This window comes from Numida meleagris, chromosome 3 (genome assembly GCF_002078875.1).
Source record: "Numida meleagris isolate 19003 breed g44 Domestic line chromosome 3, NumMel1.0, whole genome shotgun sequence".
Lineage (NCBI taxonomy): Eukaryota > Metazoa > Chordata > Aves > Galliformes > Numididae > Numida > Numida meleagris.
Genome location: NC_034411.1, coordinates 47,103,832 through 47,127,463, shown reverse-complemented (window position 1 = coordinate 47,127,463; position 23,632 = coordinate 47,103,832). Strand labels below are relative to the sequence as shown.

At 39.3% G+C, this 23,632-nt stretch overlaps 1 protein-coding gene across 2 annotated transcripts in view; it reads right to left on the bottom strand.

Moving 5' to 3' along the window:
• GRM1 (glutamate metabotropic receptor 1) overlaps positions 1–23,632 on the bottom strand; it is a 187,046-nt gene that overhangs the window by 67,700 nt on the left and 95,714 nt on the right. The gene's annotated exons all lie outside the window — the stretch shown is intronic.

Genomic DNA, 23,632 nt, shown 5'->3' with positions numbered 1-23,632 from the left:
TGATGTCTCCATGACTGAATCTCTTTGCCTTTTTCAGGCTATCCTGTGACAGTGGAAACTGAAAGAGGTAATATTGATGGAAAGGAAAGTATTCCAGGATCCTGGGATCTCTTCTCAGCATGTGTGGATTGTATAGCTAGAAGAATAACTTAAATCAAACATGAAGTGAGAAGTGCCTTGCGTTGGAAGAGAGTAGAATATTCTATTTATCAAGAATACCTGATAAAGTTGAAAAAATTCAAAAGAAAACCACACGCTATTCTCATACTGTATGGGATCTATGAAAATATTTTTTCTTCTTTTTAAAAATAATTTATTTACTTTAAAGCAATGGCTTTTTATGTTACTTCTGTGTTTATTCACTTAAGAGACATTCTTCAAAACCTGAGGATAAAACTCTTTCCTGGAAACATTATTTCAAGGAAAGTCTATTTTAACAGGTTTGAATACAGTCAATTTTGCTTAGCATCTGAGTTTTAGTTTAGTTCTTTTAACTAGGTGTCAATTGATTTTGTGTCATTCTCCAGTTCTTATTAGGGTCTCCTAAGAATAGCGGTATTATGGTCTAATTTAAGTGCAAATTTAAGTCAGCCACTGCTTAATTTTAATGCATTGGTCATCTCATGAGATAAACAGATTATTCTGGCATCTCAGATCAAGCTGCATCCATTCAGAATCAAGTTGAAGTGCTGCTGCTGTGACAAGGAGAGAGATGAAGCACTTTCAGAAGAAAAAAATGTGATCGACCATTAAAAAAAGTCTCTGTTTTACCCAAAAGTGACTTCATCCTGACCTCTACACAGACTGAAAGAAGTTCCTCTTTAGGAAACTCTTGCACAGCCTTGAGAAAAGCAGCAGGGTGCAGACCAAAGCCAGAGGCACTTATAAAACACTTGGCATTGATGTGACTGGGACTCTAAAGTGGAAAATATACAAGATTGGAAGCAGCAAGCTCTGTCAAAGTCGTAGACATAGGTAAAGTGACTGTGCATTAGGCATCTGTGAGTCTGGTTCCCAGACACCAGACTGAACAGTTGCATGGTTTCACTGGCATTCACACTGCTGCATCTCGGCTGCAAGCACCTGGAAAAGAAATAGCTGATCTCCATGGGAAAACAGGAATGCCTAGTACTGAGTGCTTTTCATATAGGACACAGGACCCAAGTCTCTATATTACAGAAAGGCAGCACACTTACTGAGTGACCGATGAATTCCTGTCAACCCAGGCCTGAGAACTCGCAAAGACACACAGAAGACAGCATCACATGGCTGGTTTGAGCCAGGGTTTCATCTGTGTTTCCCCTTTGCCAACCTTTGCAGTAGAAGTAGCTGAACTGTTTGAACTGCTGCCAAAAATCTTCATATAGCCAAGCAGCATGGAATACGCTCAGAGTATGCACGTTGAATTCCGTATGTGGTATGAGAGAGGAGAGCACAAGGTGCAGGGAGCAGCTCATGGGAAGGAAGAAGCAACGGCTTATGAATCCCTTTATGAAATGGTGGTGGACGTGAGATTGAACCCCAGAGAAACTCTCTACACCAGGCCTTTAGTGTCCTGTGCTGCCCGGGTCCTGCCTTTGTATAAGCACAGACCTAGGGATAACTAGGCGGTATGACAATGGCCTGATATCTGCCTTTGATTTGCCACAGAACTGCACAGAGTCCAAAGGCTAAATTCTGTCCGTTCCTGCTCCCTGCCCCAATTGGTTGTCTTGAGTTTTGGCGAGGGAAAGAAACCACAGCTCATCCGCTCCTCACTTATGCTCAGTGCAACTAATAAACCATACAGTGCACCTTTACTGCCTCATAGCAGAACACAGCCTAGGCAGCCCTAAAAAGGTAAAACCAGGAGATAAAAATTGCTGGATTTCACATAACGCAAGCTAGCAACTAGCATCAAAGTGAACAAAAAGACACAATATTTTTTTACGTGGGGGAAAAACAAGTAAGAGGTCACTGTCACAGCATAAGTAATTGAGTCTTAATTGCATGATTACTTCATTATTTGTCACAATGTTTATGGCTTGAAAACTGTAGACTCAAGCAGAAATATTACCGAGTCAAAACAACTAAGTAAACCCAGCCATTTTTTACAAGGCTTTCTAGAAACAAGGTAGTTTCTCTAGTGCTTGGATTCCTACCAGCCGAAAATCACAAGTGATTTATTTTCACTCCTTTGCAAGTTTGCCTTGGAAAATTGCCACATTCACTCTGAAAGGCAAAGAAGAGCAATTCTACAAAGGCATAAAAAAAGTGTATTTCAATTTCTTTGAGTGCAGTTGATGGAAAAGGTATCCTAAATTGGAACACAGATCATCACCTAATGTTTCTTTGGTCTCTTCCAAGAGATCTCTTCCTAGGTCTCTTCCGGGTCCCAAATGTTATTTGTTCCTTCTTAGACTTCCTCAAATTATTAAATCCATCTCGTAAGTTTTGTTCCCAACCAAATGTGAAGAAAAGTTTCTCAAATCAGAAAAAAAAACTACATGTGTTGAACATCATATGGAAGCTCTGCTCTACTTTCAGAAATGTCAAGGAAGCAAAAAGAAGCCCTCTGGTCTCTGAGGAGACCCCTGCCATTCTGGCAGCCTCAGGCTGGCAGTGCTGAGAGGTGCCCGAGGGCCATGCAGCCACATCAGCACCTGTGGGAGGAGGATTATCAGAGACCAAAGATCATTTTACAATCTCTAATTAAATTCCTTTTTTTTTTTTAAAAAAGGAATTAAAAATTAATAAAAAAAATAGTCTGGAAACTGTGCATCTTTAGAGCTACATTGATAAACGGATGGCGTTGCAGATGGCAATGTGAAAAAAATTTACTTTTCTAAAACTGAGCAACAGCGTGATTCTGAAGCCCAGAGTGTGCATGTCAATGTCAAGAACATAAGAGCAATAGCTGATTGAAGGGAAAAATGAGATTTCATTTTAAAAAAATGAAAACATTGCATGCTATTCTTTTGTTGTCAGAATCTAATACTTTCCACTTACTTTCCTTTTTCATTTGACTGAGTACAGAATAGCACTGCATGTTACCGGTACATCTCTTCCATGTGCCTTTACTAAAGATTACAGGAGGTGGCCCAATATCCATCACCCAAACTACCTTCCCTGCTGACTGCGGGTATTGTGCAACTGTCCAGCCTTAAAACCTGTTTGGTGTCTTGTGCAATAGCTGATCAATAGCTCTGCAATAGTATTTAAAGCATGAAGACAGAAACACTGAGGGAGGGATAAGTGTGCAGGTGTCAGACTATCAACCACTGTTCACTGTTAGGATAGAAAGAACCGATTGCTTTTGTTACAGTTTTGTGGTGTTTATTGCAATTGAAATGGCCACTAATATTCTGCAAGTTACTCTCAGTTTAAATGCCAATTAGCAGCTAACATTCATAATGTCAAATCCAAATTTCAGCATTCAGTAACAAAATCAGGCAGAAAGGGAAAAACCCCAGAGTTACCCTGTCTAGCTTCAGAAGCCCTATTTCCATTACCACCAACTAAGATTGAAGAAACAAGGCTAATTTTTTCTTAACCAATTTACCATTATGTTACTATATTAGAATGGACATCTCTGAATTATGGTTTAAGCACCTTAGTCTCTCTCTGTTTTCTGAACTGCAGTCACGTATATTCTCTTGTGACTGAAACACCAGGAGAAATGTAATGGATTCCCAGTTTCCTCTCCTCTTCCAAACATGAACACTGTCAGCTGCTTTTCACAAGGGCTGATGAGATAACCAGCAATCAAGCATTCTATTTTCATCTCCCCAGGACTTAACTCTGCAGCAGCAGCTTGGCTCTGCTTCCCAGCGCAGCACTTGGAGCATTACTGTTTCAGATGCTTTTCTCAGATAGACAAACAAGCACGCCACAAAGAAACATGCTATTGCTTATGAAGATTACTTGAAAGCTGCTCTTTGATTATTGTGGGAAGTAGCATTCTTTCATAGGTAAAGAAAACAAAACACGTTTGTCAGTCACAGAAACTGACTGGCACTTTGAACACTGTACCCTTACAGGTCTTGATTTGATGGAAGGCAAATGATTCAGGCCCATGTGTCTGGAGCACTGAGTTGCTGGCATATTTGTCAAGCCCTTTTGTACTAGCTAATGTAATCTTTTCTTGAGAAGTTTGTGTTCACAGTAACCTTTTTTCTTCTGTACTGGCCAAGTCTCATAAAATAAATAAGATAAATTAAGAGCACAAAGCCCTTTATAAATGCCAAGTGAATTATTTTTGCAATAATTCTCCTGTCTGGTGCAGATATTCTTATTATTATAAAATGAAATAAACTAGATATCCCCCTCAATTAAGGCAGCAGGGTCTCAGGTAACCATAACTGTCACACAGATGGATGAGAGTCTATATTCTTGCCATTCTCTGTTTCCACAAAACTAAAACACATATCAATATACTTTCCTTGCAAAGTAAATATATAGATTCACAAAGCACATTTATGAAAGCCTTCTTACCATTGCTCTCAAGGTTGCCATAACCTGCTGCTATATTAAATTTCTAATAGATTTAAATATGAGGACACTTCAACACTCAATAAAATGTCCTGGCCATTTTGTCATTTATGTCAATAAATTTACTTCTAATGGAAATCGTTATATCCTGCTATATTTTGATGTTTTGTTTCGAAAGTGCTTTTTGCAAAACTATCTGAGTAGTGAGCAGACATTGCCTATTTACAAGCAGCTTACTTAGAGGCATTTCAAAGTACTACAGCTCTTCGAAGAATGATAAATGGAGTTTCAGTAATTTCTAATTTGGTTCTGATAAATGCCAACGCTATCGATGGCTGATCAGACCTAGAAGACTAGAAATACTATTTCTCTCTCTCTTATAAAAGTTCTCTTCTGATTACCCTACTGGAAAATTCAGCATGGATTCTAACCTCTGCCTGCAGGATATGACTGCTATGTGTCCTTCTGACAGAACGTATGAAAATACAGAGTTCAGCTTAAGACCAGCCCCAAAAGTACCTGTTGTGTTACGTGGAATAGGCATCTCCACAAAAAAGGTCAGTGTTGCTACTTGATATGAGCAAAGAGGGCAGAGGGGGGCCCAGAGTCTTTAACAAACAGTACTGTAACTGACTTCTTGGCCGCCCAGTTCCGAGAGTAGACTTAAAAAAAAAAAAACAACACATCACTTACTGTGAAGGAGGATGGAATTTTTCTCTGTCAAAAAGGAACTGTACCAAAATATTCAGTGCTCATGTAATACAGGCCTCAAACAGATGTCATGTAAGGAAAACAAAGACCAGCCAATATTCACAAGTCATCAGCTCGCAAAATGACTTTCCTCCTTCAACTTATGCATTGTGAGTCAACCTTACCGGCCACCATCAGCTGAAAGGTGCTGACCATTACTGTTTAACGAGCATTAGGTCAAACCAGAGAAGCAAAAGGCCGTTTTTGCACTGATTCGTTAATCTAGTTCAGCAGTATTACATACTCACATTAAAGTTAGAAGAGCTTTCTTCAGCCCCAAAATCATAAGGTCTTAAGCATAGTTTTACATGCTTGATGAATCCTGACAACGTTAGCAGATTAGTCTACCAGCTACAGGTTAGCCTGTATCTCACCGCTGGCAAGATCAGGCTGAAAGGCTGCACATTGTCATGCTATAACCTGGGGCTTGCTGAGCATTGTCCAACCTCAAAATGAGAAGAATTAAATTCACTACATCTTGTCTACTGGAAGAAAAACAGGGTAAATAGGACAATACTCTCACTTCTGCAAGCACAGGCAGGGGGCACTGCTTTCCCCAACTGGCTGGATTGGGGCTAAAAAACTTGAAGAAGGTAGGTTTAGACTAGATTTTAGGAAGAAATTATTTACTGTGAGGGTGGTGAGACACTGGAACAGGTTGACCAGAGAGTTTCTGGATGCCTCCTTGTTCTGCTTTTGAAGAAGCAAAATTGCTTTTAACAGGTTCTTGGTGATACCATAGAATCACAGAATGCCCTGTGCTGAAAAGGACCTCAAAGGTCATCTAGTTTCAAACCCCCTGCCTTGGGCAGGGTCACCAACCACTAGACCAGGCTGCCCAGAGCCACATCCAGCCTGGCCTTGAACACCTCCAGGGATGGGGCATCCACAACCTCCTTGGGCAACCTGTTCCAGCGCGTCACCACCTTCTGAGTGAAAAACTTCCTCCTAATATCCAACCTAAATCTCCTCTGTCTTAGTTTAAAACCATTCCCCCTTGTCCTGTCGCTATCAACCCATGTAAACAGTCATTCCCCCTCCTGTCTAAACGCTCCCTTCAAGTATTGGAAGGCCACAACGAGGTCTCCCTGGAGCCTTCTCTTCTCCAAGCTAAACAAGCCCAGTTCCCTCAACCTTTCTTCATAGGAGAGGTGCTCCAGCCCTATGATCCTCTTGGTGCCCTTCCTCTGAATTTGTTCCAAGAGCCCCACGTCTTTCTTGCACTGAGGGCCCCAGGCCTGGACGCAGTACTCCAGATGGGGCCGCACAAGAGCTGAGGAGAGGGCAACAATCACCACCCTCTCCCTGCTGGCCACTCCTCTTTTAATGCAGCCCAGAACATAGTTGGCCTTCCAGGCTGCCAGTGCACACTGCTGGCTCACGTCCAGCTTCTCATCCACCAGAACCCCCAAGTCCTTCTCCACAGGGCAGCTCTCAAGGAGTTCTTCCCCCAGTCTATATAAATACCTGGGATTGCCCTGGCCCAAGTGCAGCACCTTGCATTTGGGCTTGTTGAACCTCATTAGGTTCTCATGGGCCCACTTCTCCAGCCTGTCCAGGTCCCTCTGGATGGCTTCCCTTCCCTCCAGTGTACCGACTACGCCACTCAGCTTGGTGTTATCTGCAGACTTGCTGAGGGTGCACTCAATTCAATCGTCGATGTCATTGATAAAGATGTTGAAGAGCACCGGTCCCAAGACCGACCCCTGGGGAACACCACTTGTGACTGGCCTCCACCCTGACATAGAACCATTGATCACAACCCTTTGGCTGTGACCAGCCATCCAGTTCTTAATGCACTGGACAGTCCATTTGTCAAATCCATACCTCTCCAATTTAGAGAGAAGGATGTGGTGAGGGACCACGTCAAAAGATCTTCAGAAGTCCAGGTAGATGACATCCGTCACCCGTCCCCTGGCCACCAATGCCATCACTCCATCAAAGAAAGCCACCAGTTTGGCCTTCTACCAGGAAAAGTATTCACAGGTTGGCCAGTAGTCGCATACAGAAAGAAGAAGGGAACTCACCTAACCAGTGAAGATGCTCTCTAGCTATACAGCACTCCTTTGGAAGAAGCAGCCTAGGTCTAAGAGATGCTCTCTCTTCAGTGGCTGGGCCTTACACTAGCCCAGGTTGGTTCCACCCTGGGCCCACCCCTTCTGGTCAAATGGGGAGCACAGGTGCAATTTCCCTGTGGTCTCTAGGCCAGCCTCACTCCTTCACCAGGTGCTCAATCACCAGCTCAAGCCATAACCTAACAGTTCCCTTATGTGCCTCACTAGAGGTGTTCAAGGTCAGGCTGGATGGGGCTTTGAGCAACCTGGTCTAGTGTGAGGTGTCCCTGCCTATAGCAGGGGAGTTGGAACTAGATGATCTTAAAGGTCCCTTTCAACTTAAACCATTCTGTGATTTCCCCATAAGCTGTACTCGTCTTAAATGTAGCTTGAATTCTAGCCTTTAGATTTCTCTTGGATGTTGACTCTCATAGGTCAGTCCTGACTCAAATCAGCTAAGAGCATCATGAGAATATCAGCTATGCAGTATGGGAGCAAAACAAGAAAACCACTGAAGTATCTTCTTGGAGGGCAATGGAAAGTAAAAGGGAGAGAGATCACTGTGTTTAACAATTTCCCTCATGCACAAGAGAAGGTAGAAGACGAGCAATTGAGGATCATTAGGTGCCAAACAAAGCAGTTACTGATTTTAGACTCATACTTCACATAGGGCAATTATGCCAATGTGGATTATAATCCTGTCATGGACTATTAATTGAAGAACATGTTAAAACTGGTCAGGACTTGATGGACAACTCTAGAGGGCACTAATGAGATTTAGGAAAAGCCCAGTAATATTTATCCATTATCTGCTGCCTTTAAGACAGGTATGTGTTACCCATCATGGTTTGAACTCAAATGTCCTACAGGAGGTGCTACTTTTTGAGTGAAACTGAAAGATGAGGTCTAAAAAAAAAATCCCCAAGGCAAGCATTTAGTCATAATTCTTAGTACATTTTCTGTTCATGTCAGTTTTATTTCATAACACTGCATACGCAATTTTTCACTTCTTGCCTATGGTTACTGATGCTGCACAGCCGTAGTAGCACATTAGTTCCTGTATTTTCCATCAGCACAAATTGTTAGTAATGGCTTCCAATTTTTACTTAGTGAATCAGTGGATTTTTTGAATGAATGACATTCTGTACAGAACCAAAGTTGATAAATGTTATGTCACTATGTTTCAAATGATTATCATTCACTTTTGTGTGAGTCTTCAGAGTTTTTGCACTGCTCATTTAAAAAAAAAAATTAGATTATAACCTCATGGACCATGATGGATCGTTTATTTTGTAAATATATATTTAGGAAAGTTTTAATTATCTGATGCACTGCATATATTTGCATGAAATCTGCATAATATAAATTAACTGTCTATCATGCTGACATTATCTTGGGAAGTTTTTACTGCGAAGATTCATGACACAGTTGGCATATATACCTTTTTGTAATTGTAGTTGCTTCTTTTATGCAGAAAAGGTTTTCCTGTTCTCAAGGGTGCACAATGGTGCATGTCTTGGAAAATCAGCAACCATACTTCTATTCTGTATGGTAAAAGCTGATTTTCAAAAGATGTACACATGCTTCCACACCAGAATGTAAAGGGGATTGACCCCTTGCTCTGAATATTTGAAATTCACAACGTGAGACATCATGAATGCACAGTGTCTTTTCCAAACAAAGGTATGTGTATAGGGAGGAAGAGAGAATCTAATTTTAAATGAACACACAAATTTATGTTGCCTTAATCTTAGCACTTAGCATCAAAAAATGTCATCCTGGGCTCCAACATGTAAAACCAAATCCAATATTTTTAACAATTTATTATTATACCAATATCCGACAATAGAAAGTTTTATTTTTATTCTTTGTACCTGTTCATGGGGACATTTTTATCCCCTTTCTGCTACTGTGCTGCAGATTGCAAGCAAGGAGACTCCATTGTAGAATGAATACTGATAATAGGAGGTAGCTTCTGTCACAAAGAGCTCAAATGTTCCCCATTTTAAGGAAGTATAGTTATAAAGTGATATTTATAGGACTTCCATTCTGTCTAAAAGTCTTACAGATTGAAGTTTTTTACTGTGCAACCCTGCAAAACATAAAGGGGAATAGAATGCTTCCTACCACTGATCCAGTCACCTACAAACTACGCAAGTCTCAGGGCTAGATCTGAAGGACTGGAAAGAGAGAACCCCTGTGGAGGGAAAACAGCCTAGAAATGCATGGAAAGGTATACATGCAGGAATGAGAACAGGTAAACATATGGCCCTATCTGCTCCATTCCACTCAAGTAGATCTTGATCGTTGTTTGGATGTGATTCTGTTGTGCTTTCTACAAGATCATCATATACATTTTCCTTAACCATAAGCAAAAAAAGTAGAAACATTTTCTTCCTTCTCCCCTTGTTTTTTTTTTTTTTTTTAGGTGCTGAGCAGCAGGAAAACAGGAAAACATCATAGAATTAGATTTTCTCCATTTTTCAGATAAACAGTGTTGAACTCAATTCTACCTTGAATTCCAGCCTTTAGATGTCCAGCCATGTTGATTTTCATACAATAGTTCAGAATTTTTCTTCTGTGGCGCATATTCTTATGTGAATCCCTCAAGTCGTCCCTCAGTGTAACACTCTGGTATGATAATACTTGAGAAAAACACGTATGGAGTTTATAGCCGTTTTTTCAAATCACATTTCAAATCTAAAGAAGTCATCCTACATCTTGTACCAAGTTCCTTTCAGTGGTTCACAGACATCCTATTTTGAAACCTTGTCCTACAAGAGTTCTGCGATGCTATTTCCCCACTCGTTTATACACATTTATGCAAGAACTGCTCATTTCTTCGGTAGCTCTGAATTGAAACTGTTTCCACAGAGAAATAAAAGCACACTATCCACTCTATATGAAAGCATACTGCGTGGCTTTCAAAACATACATCAAGTAAAATGGAAAACAAAAGGTGAAGTATGATAGAATCACAAAACTTGTGAAGTGATTAATCAAATTTAAACATATATTAGAAACAAATATTACTACAATGTTAAACAAATATTATAAGAATATTTCTACAAACAAATCTTTCTACAAAAATTTTAAATTTGCCCACATCTGTAATTCTTCCTTTTTAATTCTTTTCAGATATTTGATACTTTAGTATGAATGTTTATGAATAAGATATTCTCCACTCAACTACACAAAAATTGTTCATTTAAAGTTATATATTCCTAAGTAAAACATGCAACTCACACTATCCCACTGAATCATCTAAGAACCTAAAGCTTTCCGGAGAGAGAATTAAGTAATTCTTTAAGGTTTTCATAGAATGAATTAAGTAAAATCAATAGACTTGGGTAGCCCGCTAGCACAGCACTGCATTGTGTCTGTAATGAAAAGCTCAAGAACCATGTGCAAAACAAGAAACCAATGAAAAATCTGAAGAATTAATTCACCTGAAAATTAAGAAATCTGTTCAAAAATGATTGCTGAACATAAAAAGTTTAATATTTTGAACAATATTTTTTAATAACCCACTTTGTTCATGTAACGCTGTTATGCTTGACCTAAACTGCAACTGTATAGAGCAACTGCTATAGAGCACCTTGAATATATTTAAAAGGATTATTGATTTATTCTTCTGCACTTAATGCTTTCTTAACATTGTAAATGATTATTCAGGTAGTAGCTACACAATTCTGAAATAAGAAATCTAAGTACAAACTAAGTACAATGCACCAAAAATCCCAACCCCACCAATCTCTCCTCCTTAAGAGTATTTGCCTTATCAAGCAGAAGCATTTGGGTATACAGGATCCAATCCATACTAAATCAAAATATGCCAAGAATACACCCGGAAATGATCAGGTATCTTGCTCAAAGAAACCACTGAAATGCACAATCTTGTTTAAATGCTACTTATTAACTGCTGTTCATGTTGTTCAAGTATGACTCATTCTAGGGATCATGCTGACATCAAGAGGGTCAGGATGGCAGATAACCACTGAAGTAAGGAAAAAGTTCACACAGGCTCCTGCAAGCATGCAGTAGCTGAATAGCATTACCATTACAGTGTGTCCTACAGTAACCTCATTTTATGGTAGCGAAGGTACAGAATAGCTGTAGTGAGATGCGTACTTAAATATAGTCTTTGCATATAGCAGTTCCTGTCTACCAGTCTGGCTATCTAGGAATTAGAAAAAGCACCCAGTGAATCATTTTCTTCCATTTCAAAATAATGATTAATATGTGGATCTATCCAAATGCTTAAGAGGACGGCAGAATATTTTCTAAAAACTACGTGTTTCATTGTAAGCTATGCTAATCAGGAAAGTATATTGAATACAGTACCAAAAAACAGTAGAAGTATTATTCTGCTATAAGCATTAATAAAAATAGTGAAGTCAACAGAGGTACATTTAGAAAAAGATCAGTGATTTGACAATATCTTGGGCAGGCAATGTGTTCTTACAGGTATTTGAAACATGCTTAAAATTTGAGAAGACAGTTACATGTACTTTTTATATGGTCAAGACAACTTAAATCTAAGCAAAAGTACCATTGTATAGACTATTAACATGTCATTATACTAATCAAGAATACAGAAATGCAGCAATCGAAGTTATATTTGAATCCCAGTTCTTCAGGGGATCTAAATTTCCAAATCACCAAATGAATGCACAATATAATCAGTTTAACCTTCTAGATGGATAAAACAAAGTATTATTCTTTGTTAATTTTGGACTGGATATTGGGAGGGTAGCTGTTTTCCTTCAGGTTCTCAACTTATATTTGAATTGCAAGATGTTGTCTAGGCAATCATTCTGGGTATCTTTTCCATCATGAGAGGTTCTCTTGATGGTACCAAGAACGCTGGTGGTTTTTAATACTTGAATCATGCAGAAACTGGTCTGAGTTTGTACCTGTATCTCGCCCTCCACAACAGTAGGGGTTATCCAATGCCCTGGTGCTGGGGTGCTTCTGTGATAAACAAAAGTACCCCAAGCTTCCCCTCTGCCACTGTGTCTAACCATATTTTCTATCTGATGGATTTTCTTAATCTTCAGCTTTTAAAGTTGGCCTCAGACAGTTTCTTACTGGATGAACATTCTTCTTTACTTTTGTGTATGTCCTTCAATATGAATTTGTGAACAACTGTACTACCTTAACTGCACAGGCTAGAACATCAACAACTGAAAATTTTTGTCATCTAAAATCTGAAATACACAGGTTACAAGCACAGGCTTCATCCTCAGTAACACATCGATCCCCTGTGCCTGCTGTAAACTTGTGAGGGATTTTAACAGAGAGACTTGCCTGATTGAATGGTTACAGCATAACAGCTAAGTGAACTACACAAGATTTGAATTAAATCTGCAAAACATATCAGATATGTGTTTTAAGTACTTATAATGTTTGTAAACAATTATTTACAGTATTTATAGATAGAATTAGAAACACACATGCACTAGCAAGACAATTGAATCTGGAAGGTATCCTTCATTTTAAGTGTCAGACACAGGAATTCAGGTTTTATCCAAGAAACTGACAAAACTATTCTCCTACAAGCACAGACACAAAGACTGCATACTAGCAGACCAAAGGCTATGGTCCTCCAAGCAGACAGAATGAGAATAAAAAGCTCATTTTCTGTTTTGAAGCTTCCATTCTTTATGTTATATATGGATGTTCCTTCAGGGATCAGCCACTGATCCCACGTACTTGATTCTTCAGAAAACCTGGTCTCAAACTGCTTGATTTAGGAGGTAGTTGGAGTCTTTTACCTCCTCTTAAAGTTCATCTTTTTCAAGAAAGGAGCAGGGGCCTTTCTTCTACTGTTGGGCTATGCTTTTGCCCTTTATTTTTGGAATCATGGATCATATCCCTCTAATCTGTCCTCATGAGGCCCCATCTGGAGTATTGCATGCAGGCATGAGGCCCCCAGCACAAGAAAGACGTGGAGCTCTTGGATCAGGTCCAGCGGAGGGCTACAAAGATGATCAGAGGACTGGAGCACCTCTCCTATGAGGACAGGCTGAGGGATTTGGGCTTGTTCAGCTTGGAGAAAAGAAAGCTCTGGGGAGACCTTACTACAGCTTTTCAGTATTTAAAAGGAGTTTATAAGCAGGAGGGAGACCACCGTTTTACACAATCTGATAGTGATAGGACAAGGGGGAATGGTCTTAAACTAAAAGCGGGGAGATTTAGGTTAGATGTTAGGAAGAAATTCTTTACTCATAGGGTGGTAAGGCACTGGAACAGATTGATCGGAGAGGTTGTGGACACCTCATCCCTGGATGCATTCAAGGCTAGGTTGGACGAGGTCCTGGGCAAACTGATCTGGTGGGTGACAACCCTGCCCATGACAGGGAGCTTGGAACTAGCTGATCTTGAAGATTCCTTCCAACTAAGCTATTCAATGATTCTATGATTTTATGATTCTATCACTCTATGATTCTCTGAATAGTTTACATTAGAAGAGATTCCTAGGGATCTTATATTTCTGGGGAATCTATATTTTCTGGGGAAGAGGAGGCTGAGGGGAGACCTTATTGCTCTCTTCAAATACCTGAAAGGTGACTACAGCGAGAGCGAGGCTGGTCTCTTCTCAGTGGTGACAGGTGACAGGACAAGGGGAAATGGCCTCAAGTTGCACCAGGGGAGGTTTAGGTTGGATATCAGGAAAAACTTCTTTACTGAAAGGGTTGTTAAGCACTGGAACAGGCTCCCCAGGGAGGTGGTTGAGTACCATCCCTGAATGTGTTTAAAAACCGTTTGGATGTGGTGCTCGGGGACATGATTTAGCGGTGGGTTGTTAGAGTTAGGGTAGTATGGTTAGGTTGCGACTGGATGATGATCTTTAAGGTCTTTTCCAACCTGAGCAATTCTATGATTCTATGATTTTATGATTTCAGCAACCTATATTGTCCTTGTAATCTCCCTTCAAGTAATTTCTCTAACTCCTGTTGCTGTCTTTAGGTCTTTCTATAAGGTATGTGTCATGTAACAAGGAAGACAACAAATTTGCTGCTATAACTTAAGTTTTATGCTTTTAATTAGGAAGCCAAAACTTCTTTTATATGTTATTAATCTATTGAGCCTGAAACAATCAAAGCTGTCCTTGGATTGAGTTTTATTAATTAGTGATGATGTCACAACTTTGTAATGGAAAACTGAAGTGAGCTTTTTAAAAATAGAACCTGATTTTTCTCCGGCTTTTTCCCAAAGGCATGATGGAGAAAGAGTGTGTGCACAGTCTTTTCTCTTACATAACACAGCAAGAAAGAAACACTTTTCTACTTGTGAACATTTACATCATACATGTCTTTCCAAGCCAGAGAAGAGGGATGGGTATGGATCCAGATAAAATAGTTGACTGCCACTTTGCTTCATGCAGCAGTGGGGAGATATGCAAAGAAAATCTGAAAGGCACAGTGTGGAAACTGCCCTTGGGTAAAACTGCTGCATTTACTGGCAAGGGAAGGTGGAAAAATGAAAGCCAAGAGACATCCCTAGGTAGGGCAGGGCCTTGAGATGGGGCTTAGTGTGACTGTACCCAAGCAAGACAAGCCAAGGAGACCCAGAGATCACTGTAAAAAAAAAAAAACACAACAGCAAAAACAAACAAAAAAACAGGTTCTTGTATTCATCCAATGGAAAACCACTAAAGCCTAATGGCCTCAAGATAAGTCATAGGCACATTTAAATAAAAAAATTATTAGTGGAAAAAAAAAAGGAAAATTGCTTCTTCACCCAAAAATACTGATGTAGGGAAAATGTAAGAACAGCAATCTAATTTTTTTAGAAGTTAGAACACAAGGATTGTTGCTCACAAAGAAAAAGAAGAGTTGAAGGAAGGAAAAATGATGGAGAAGGCAGAGGAAGATAAAGAGCTCTAACAATTTTGCATATTATGACTTGTGTGCTGTAAGCAAAAGGAGATTGTATGGTTTGCATTATGTCAGTAGAAACCTGGGGTGCAATTAAAAGCAGAATAGACGCAGGGCTTTCAGCTACTTCAAGATATGTTAGAATGGAAAATTGTTTGAGATCTTCAGGGTTCCTTTTACTTTCACAGATGCCCACCTGTGCTTAGTCCTCTACCTTCATGTCCACTGGTGCTTTAAAACTCCTTGTTTAGTTCCCCATTGGGAATACAATACAATAGAAAATAAATACAATACAGTAGAAAATAAAAGACATTATTCAGCATTAGTAAATATTGGTCAGTTAGAGAAAGTAAGGCACATGAGGATAGTACCAAGGTCACTTTTGTTGTTTAACTTTTGTAAGGTCCATGGCAGGCAGGGCATACAATTATTGGGAAAGAATGTGGATTAGAAGATATTTTGGGAGTTTTAAACTAATAAACATTTAACAAACAGATATGTTAATACATCATTGATACTGTAATTTTTCAAATAACATTACTACTAATGGAGGAGGAGAAGGGGAAGAAAGAAGTATATTATTACAGGATAGTCAATAAATAATTCATAATCTGTTCAATAGGTATTAATCTTATTTCGAGTTGAAAGAAAAGAAAATTATTTAACACAATGCCCATTTTGACAACATTTAGGAAATAATACTGATGGAAAGAACAGAAAAAGAAAAGGAAAATTTTTTTACAGCATCTTCATGAAATGCAGCATTTTTAAAATTTATTTTTACTTACACTGGAGTCAAAATGTAGCCCTTCAGTAAACAAAGGCTTATTTAAAATTGGAGGGTTTTTTTTTTTTTTACTAATTGATTATAAATAGTTATATATATTTTCAAACTTTGTGCAGTGAACTTCACACAGCAGTTGTTATTGGGGGAAGAAGGCAGGGAAGCTGAAGAGATATTAAACCTGTAGTAACCACAGGTATAAGTCAAAAGGGAATTCAAATGAATGAGAATGAACTCTATTTGCCAATCCATTTTCCACTTGTGACACTTGCCCTGCAAGCTTCCCAAGCTATGATTAAGAGCTGGCTTACTATCTCCTGCATAATGACTCCCACCACGGCCAAGCAACCCACTGTCACCCATACTTTTCTTTCTCATCTGCCCATCTATTATCTCCTCAGTTACTCTTCCTTTCTGTACCGCATGACCTCCACCCTTTCACACTGGGGCTTCCTTTGAAGAAAGCCTCTGTATATTGCTATAATTCAAGTGCTAGAGAAACATAAAACTTCACCAAGTACGAAGAAAAGGATATCTTTTATTAGCTACTTTTTTTTTTTTTATGGACAGTATGTCCATATGTACAGCCAGTGAGTGCACACTGGAAGCTGCATTTTAGTTCCTACTGAAATAGAGCAAAAGTAGAAAGATGCCGCATTAATTGAAAAGAATCAGCTGTGAAAGAGTGGAATTGCATTATGCAGTTTAGAGAGAGAAAGAACAGAACTGTTCCTGCAAGACTGACCTAGTATAAAGACTGAGATCACAACAAGAATGTTGTGAATTCTAAACTCAGAAACAAAAATGTAAATACATCTCTATAAAAAAAATAGAATTTGATCCATTACTGGTCAAGGAGATGCTTGAACTGTCCAAAATGTGAGTGGTAGAACATCACAACATTTTCAGTGAGAACTCAGTTAGGACTCAGTAACTATATTTTTGCACAAAGAATAGAAGAAAAACTGGAGCTATGTCATCAAGATGGAACCGAAATATAATTCCCAAAAAAGACACCCTTCTGTCATATTATAATCACGTGTAGATGTTATATATGAGTGCCGTGTAATTCTACCAGGCAAGAAAAGAGCAAGGTAAGAAAGGGTTTGGGGAAAAAGCAATGAAATTAGTAGATAATGAAAGTAGCATTTGCTAGCTTGGTTTACATTATTGTTTTGCAGAAATCTCTACCTCAAGACTAAAAATGTACAGGCATCAATGAATTCAAGCTTGGGAATATGTTTCCATATGTCCGAAGAGAGGAGAGGCATTTCTTTGTTATTAGCCCATCTAATGTGCCAGAAAATAGTAAGGATTATTTTGCAGGGAAGGTTTGACAGGGAACTGTCCAATGGGAATTAGTTTGATAAGATAACCTTTTTAAATGGCATATTCAGGAAATCCTTAGAGAAACATATACCAGTGTTAATTTGACAGCCTTTTTTCTGTAGAAATCTTTTCTCTAAAAAGAATATAAAAATATAATAATGAAGCTCAGTAAGGACAGATTCATTTTTCTCTTTCTTTTTTTCTTCTTTAATGAAAAAAAAAAAGGACCTAATTATCAAATCTGTTTTTAGTTGTTTTGAAACATAAGCTCGTTTACAGCAAACAAGGCCATTTAACAACAATGGGAAGGGATACTGCTGCTCCTTTCTCCTCCCCCAGACCTTTTTTACCAGTCTTCCTTTCATCAACATAAACCATCCAACATTTTTTCACATTTGATATTACGTGCTTTGCAAATAACTTCTTCTCATTTATTAGATGTAAAAACAAAAATCATTGCCAGTAACTGAAATAGTTGATTAGAACAGACTACGAAATTACAAGATACGCTTACAAATTAAGAGATATTGGAATACGTGATATTTTCAGAGAACATTTAAAGTTTTCAAAAATTTACATATTTCAATCCTCAAACCATTTTTTAAAAACGTAAGAGCTACACAATTCACATTAAAGGAAAAACCATACTGTAGCATGCCTTCAGAAACTAGAACCAAATAAAAATAAAAATAATCAATAAATCATACATACACAAAAAGAAGGCAGCTCTACTCCTTCTACCAAGACTGAAGAAGCATACTTAATAACCAGTGTACTGACAGTGCAGACACACAACACTAGGTCTAGCAGGTCTAGGAAGAACTACAGTGTTTTATTCCATAGTTTGCTCAAGTAATTTTCCAGAAAACCTATTCACAAAAAAGCAGAAAATATTCATCTAATGCATACCTGCTTCTCCATGCTGCACTGACAATACCAAGTCAAGTTTTGCATCCTCAGAATACAGTCACCTTTGTTTCTTAGACTGGTCCTACAGTTTTGCAGATCAGAAGGCCAGAACCCTATTTTCTCCTTTTTGTGTTACTGAAGCCTTACTTACTCAACATTTTAATGGAAACTCCTTTAGAGCATACATCTAAAGCAGCCACTGGTGTCTTGGTATTACAAAGAAACAGATCCCTATATCCCAAGAACAACATGGCTTTGAGGATAGTGTAACCATATTTATTTTCACAAGTTAAAAAGAAAAATAAGATATTTTTCTTAGTTCAGAAGAATTCTTTAGAACCAAGAATGCATCTGTGATCTGACATCTAAAAATTATGGACAAAACAAAAGGAGATGGAAATACTGATAATGAGCATTCTTACTTCTCAGAAAACTTCTGGATGTTCACGCTGAAATAATTTTGTTGATTTCAAAACTCATGTTCACATAGAAATACATTCAAAAATCTTCTCATGACCTTCTTTCCATGGATTTGTTAGAATGTTATTCTATCCTTAAATCATCTCCCACAAAATATTATTTTGTAATGTTCTTACACACAAAACATAAATTTGTGTCTCCCCTTCTCCTCCCTAACAGTTTACATCCTTGGCACATTTGTTCATTCCTTTCTACATTTCATTTCTTTCCCTTATATCAACAGTTATATTTGAAATGCCCTTCAATACTTTTTAGATGTGTGCCTCATCTTTATTTCCCTTGAGACAAATTTAAACAGCAGCTAGTTTAGTCATTTTAAACTTGTTATTTTCTATCTTTATTCATGAGTTTATTTCCTTCCTGCTATTTATTTTTCTTCATTGTAATTGTATAAGCCTCTCTGATTTCTCTTAACACACTAGCTATCTCTTTCTATGTGTGTTGTAATTTCTTTTCTTCACTCACTATTCTTGTTTGGCTTACTGTCACATCCTTCCACTTGGCAGAAAACAAGAATGCTGAAATAGCCAGGATGAACAAATCATATTCTGCAGAACACATAGCACCTTGTTAATATGCATTTCTCACATACATTTTGAAATAATTGCTCTTGCAATTTAAATTGCAAGTTCTAAGAAATAAAAAAAACTCTCTTTGGAATTTCAGTATTTAATTTGAAATAATGCAAACTGGAAGCAGATTCTCTACTACGTTTGATTTAATCTTCAGATATACGTATATTACTTAGTACATGAATGGTTGGAAACTCTGAGTTTACAATAGCTGTAGAAGCAGAGTAGGCATTAGTCTTGAGAGGACTTAACATTTTTTGTATTATTATTTCTATATATTTTTGGTATGTGTTTGGATTATATATTTCTACACACTTGTATTTAATTAAAAAATGGAAAGTGTGTCACTTCTTCCAGAATAGCCTTTCTGTTCCCCACCTGCACAGGGATCTTGCAGGTCTCTCCACTCAGCTCTGCTCCTCTTAGCTCACCCAGTACCTGCCTTGGCCTCTACAGGAAGAGTCGTCAAGCCTTGATGAGTGCCAGTGCATGGGGAAAAGAGCAGGGGAAGATGAGAAACTTCTGGACTGAATACTGATGTGCCTTTGTTGTAGAGGTACCGCACGTGGGAGCCAGGAGGTCACTGCCTTCACCTCTTGGGTTTTGTGAATTCAGCTCTTCTCTAGTGTTAAATGGCTTAGAAAAATGAAGTGACTGGCTTTGAATATTTTCTTTTCAGAACTTTGGTCACTGAGCCAGAAAAAAAAACAAAAAACATTAAGATAGTGCTGTGCTCAGGAGGAAGACCCTTTTACTCACAATCTCTTTCCACAGAGAGACAGAAAGCACACTGGGGCATTTTGTGGGATTGTAGACTATCTTGCCTCTCTGCCCACAGTGTCTTTAAAATGTGCGTACAAGCACTTGCACTGCTTATCTGGTGTAGCTTTTGGCTGGGTTGTGCTTAAGTGTGTGGTCCCACGGCTTCCCTGTGACATTCCCAGTCCTGCTCCTTCTCAGATTTGTACTCATCCCCAGGGTCAGTGTAGCTGATCTGGAAGGTGCATGTAGAGACTCTGAAATGGGCCAGTGTCTCTGGGCCAGTGTTTGTAACGGAAGAATATTAGTTGGACTCAAATAATAGGTAAACTTGTCACTATTCTTCAGGTGTTTTATGACAAGGTTATAAAAAGAGGGGAGAAGGGAAGAGAAAAAATAGAGTCAGAAACCAAAATTCAGAAATTTGAAGGTCCAATAAAATTGAAAGCTCAGGGGAGAAATCATACTTGAATCTATCCATCATATTTGAAAAATCATGGCTATCCAGTGAACTCCCCGGTGACTGGAGAAAGGGAAACATTACTCCCAAATTTAAGAAAGGGATAAAGGAAGAGACAGGAAACTACATGCTGGTGAGCCTCACCTCTGTGCCTGGGAAGATCACGGAGCAGATCCTCCTAGAAGACATGTTAAGGCACATAGGTGACAAAGAGGTGATCCAAGACAGCCAGCATGGCTTCACCAAGGGCAGATCTTGCCTGACCGATCTGGTGGCTTTCTATGATGGAGTGACAGCAATGGTGCATGGGAGAAGGGCGACAGATGTCATCTACCTGGACTTCTGAAGATCTTTTGACGTGGTCCCTCACCACATCCTTCTCTCTAAATTGGAGAGGTATGGATTTGACAAATGGACTGTCCAGTGCATTAAGAACTGGATGACTGGTCACAGCCAAAGGGTTGTGATCAATGGTTCTATGTCAGGGTGGAGGCCAGTCACAAGTGGTGTTCCCCAGGGGTCGGTCTTGGGACCGGTGCTCTTCAACATCTTTATCAATGACATCGACGATTGAATTGAGTGCACCCTCAGCAAGTCTGCAGATAACACCAAGCTGAGTGGCGTAGTCGGTACACTGGAGGGAAGGGAAGCCATCCAGAGGGACCTGGACAGGCTGGAGAAGTGGGCCCATGAGAACCTAATGAGGTTCAACAAGCCCAAATGCAAGGTGCTGCACTTGGGCCAGGGCAATCCCAGGTATTTATATAGACTGGGGGAAGAACTCCTTGAGAGCTGCCCTGTGGAGAAGGACTTGGGGGTTCTGGTGGATGAGAAGCTGGACGTGAGCCAGCAGTGTGCACTGGCAGCCTGGAAGGCCAACTATGTTCTGGGCTGCATTAAAAGAGGAGTGGCCAGCAGGGAGAGGGTGGTGATTGTTGCCCTCTCCTCAGCTCTTGTGCGGCCCCATCTGGAGTACTGCGTCCAGGCCTGGGGCCCTCAGTGCAAGAAAGACGTGGGGCTCTTGGAACAAATTCAGAGGAAGGGCACCAAGAGGATCATAGGGCTGGAGCACCTCTCCTATGAAGAAAGGTTGAGGGAACTGGGCTTGTTTAGCTTGGAGAAGAGAAGGCTCCAGGGAGACCTCGTTGTGGCCTTCCAATACTTGAAGGGAGCGTTTAGACAGGAGGGGGAATGACTGTTTACATGGGTTGATAGCGACAGGACAAGGGGGAATGGTTTTAAACTAAGACAGAGGAGATTTAGGTTGGATATTAGGAGGAAGTTTTTCACTCAGAAGGTGGTGACGCGCTGGAACAGGTTGCCCAAGGAGGTTGTGGATGCCCCATCCCTGGAGGTGTTCAAGGCCAGGCTGGATGTGGCTCTGGGCAGCCTGGTCTAGTGGTTGGTGACCCTGCCCAAGGCAGGGGGTTTGAAACTAGATGACCTTTGAGGTCCTTTTCAGCACAGGGCATTCTGTGATTCTATGAAGCTAAAATGAGGGACTGTACAGTCCACATTAGATGCAGAAGTGGTGAATGTATGGTGAAAGAATGTGGTTAAAGAACCCAGAATGGGTAATATAGATGACCAGACGACCTTAACAATATGTGTACACTGCCCCTTGATGCTGTTCATCTAGAAATTTCTGAGCCAGAAATAGTCTTCTTGGTCATGAAACAGAAGCTCAAAGAGAAACTTGACCATTTAGTTAACAAGTGAAGAGAAAGAATAGAAAAGGCCATTGAACATGAACTATTAACATTTAAAGAAACTGCATTAATCAGTTCATGTTTAGATCTAAGTGAACTAAACAAGTTGTTAATTTTTTTTCACTGAAGCGATATCTCAATCTTTTAATTATAATTAGTGCATCTACCTTGCTCTTACAAATCTTCACGGATAAGAGGAGTTCAAGACAAGACACTTCCAGTGCACTATGCAGGATATAGTACTTTCACAGACTTCCTTTGAATTTAAATATACTCCTGAGAGCTTGCACTTAGTTATCTGAAGGAATTGAACCTGTCTATTGAAATGTATACTGATGTTCTTTCATGATGCGAGAAAACAGCAGCAGAATGTCACAAATGACAAAATAGTGCATTTGACAGGACTGTGAAATAGTACCCAAATTATAGAACAAATGTAAAGCTTCACTCTCCAGAATGTGTTTGAAAGAATGGCAAAAGTATATAGTACAAAGAAAATAATCAACTCCAGGCTATACCAGACTTCAAAAATCAAAAGACAAAGGAGTGTGCAAAATGGGAGAGACAGTAAAATCTGTGGGAAAATTGGTACCAAACTTGACAGTTTTTATTAGTAGCTGTCAAGCACTTGTAAAGAAGACCACACAATGATACTCAAATGTCAGCTTGGACAGAGACTTTCAAATCTTACAGCATTAATCATGTCTCTATCTATCAGTACACAGATGTAGACATTTTCAGATGCTCTGGAAAATAGCTAATGGACAGAATTCTTATGGAATATGCTAAATATACCAGACACTTATAAAATTGCAATGACTGTGTGGATCAGCAGAGAAAAAGAGTGGGTGAAAGAAGTTTCACATATTCACTTCAGAAACAGTAGCAATAGCAGGAACTAGTCATGTGCCTTTTGTGCCCATAGCAAAGGTGGCACTGGTTAAAACTGCAAAATAAAAGGGTTTTCTTCAGTTGGAATCACAATATTTGAAAATATAGCATAAACTACGAAAAGTACTGATAGAAATCTCCTAGGGATTAGTTAATTCTTGAAAACAATGAAGTATTATGCACATAGGAATACTAAATGAAGTCCATTAAAAAATTATACTCTTGGATTATTATTCGTGTACCCTAAGTCTACATGAAGATATTTATATCAAAAAGTTTTCATGGGAAACATTACATCTGTATTTGCCAGACAAAGAGTCCAAGAAATTGTTATTTCTGATCATGGTTTACCACTCAGTAGGGGGAACAGTTGCAGAGGATTATGGATTTCAGTGAGTACCGTATCAAGTCCCAGATGGTCCTAAACAGAATAGTCAGGTAAAAGATTGTTCACAAGGAGCTCTACAATATATGTATACTGGCTTTTAGTTGCCAACTGTCTGAACCTGGCTTGACCTGGTAAGCGCTTCTTTTCTTCTCTGGTCCAGCACAAAGCAAAAGTTTAAACACTTCTGTATGGCA